Below are 1579 nucleotides of genomic sequence, written 5' to 3' on the forward strand. Positions count from 1 at the left end.
TCAGATGCCAAGTATCTAATGTGTATGGTTTTGTGTGTTCACCAAGATGTATTTTGAAAAGAAACAACTATAATGTTACTACATTTAGCTGAACTTGCTCAGAAATTTCCTGGATTATTTTCTGAATAATTTTCCTGGATAACTTTTTTATTCTTGATTGCAGGATGCCTTTCTGCTCAACAGGAAGATAGCATATTTTGCAATAAAGATATACAATGGAAGCTATTTTTTCAAGCATTTATCCGGTATTGGTTTTAAAAAGTGCCATATTCTATATTTAGTGGCTAAATACATTTCTAAAGTGATGAGTTTTGTTATATAAGAAATACATTGATTGTGCACGATTCTTGTATGACATTAAACAATTTTCAGTCATAACTGTCATGTAAACAAATGTAAAGTGGAAGGTAATCTTAAATTGGATATTCTCCAGCTCAAAATTCCCAAGCCAGCACTGAAGTCTGCAGGGTCAGAATAGCCTAAGATTGGGAGATGGTGGTATAGAAAACATTCCAAGTGGTATGGAAAAGAGAGCTATATAACAGCAGTCTCCAACATTTTCGAACTGGTGGTGGTGGGGTAAGGGGGAGATGGGATGGTTTTCTGCGCACGTGCACGTCGCTTTCACAAATGCAGCTTTGCATGCATGCACTCGCCCACGACTCCTGCAGCCCAACACTGGGCCATGGCTCAGGGGTTGGAGACCCTTGCTATAAAATATTCCTACACATAGAATAGCTTCAGCTTGAGAAACATTTTAGCCCCCCTCCCTTCCCCAATCCAGGGCTTTTTACAAAAACGAGCAAAATACATGAATACATAATCTGTAAGAAAGAAGATTGAATGCCTTTTCAGCATTAAATTTTTATTCAGAATATAAGAACATTTATAAAAGTGTTATAAATGTCTCTATAAATAACTACAGTTTGTACAATTCTGTATCAAATAAACACAAATGGCTATTTTACAGCATCTAAAAAAACTTAGAATGAGAAAACCCAATGAAAATGGTGGTTTTTCAACAAAAAATTGTCAATATAAACGAACAATACTGACATTTAATTTAAAATGTGCTTGTTTTGTAAATAACAATACATTCAAGCTGGTATAAAAATCATGCCTTGAAAAGTAACAAATAACATTCTGCACAATATGTCAGATGCACCAATTTCTAGAAGTCTGTTTTAATAGTGTAAGTTACATCATGAAATTAGCTTTTGCTTAATAGACAGAATGAATATTAACTGTGTACTACGATGGTGAATCTATTCTAGCATGTGTGCCCACTTTAGCAAAACCAAGATACTAGATGCATCTGAAAGTTTTTGCTCAGGTAACGCCACTGATGGAATGCTGGAGGAGGTGCAGATTTCTCTTATCTCACTGACATTTGGGAACTGCAGGAAGAAAATGGCAAGATTCTGCATTCTTTTCTTTTGGCATTATCCTCTGCTGGCTGAAAACCCATCAATTCAAGGAATCAATTTGTATAAATTAAAATTAGGGCTCTCCTGTCCACCTAGCGGGTGGAAAGCATGCAAATGTGAGTAGATTAATAGGTACCACTTTGGTGGGAAAG

This window comes from Pantherophis guttatus, chromosome 2 (assembly GCF_059756535.1).
Source record: "Pantherophis guttatus breed Tessera chromosome 2, ASM5975653v1, whole genome shotgun sequence".
NCBI lineage: Eukaryota > Metazoa > Chordata > Lepidosauria > Squamata > Colubridae > Pantherophis > Pantherophis guttatus.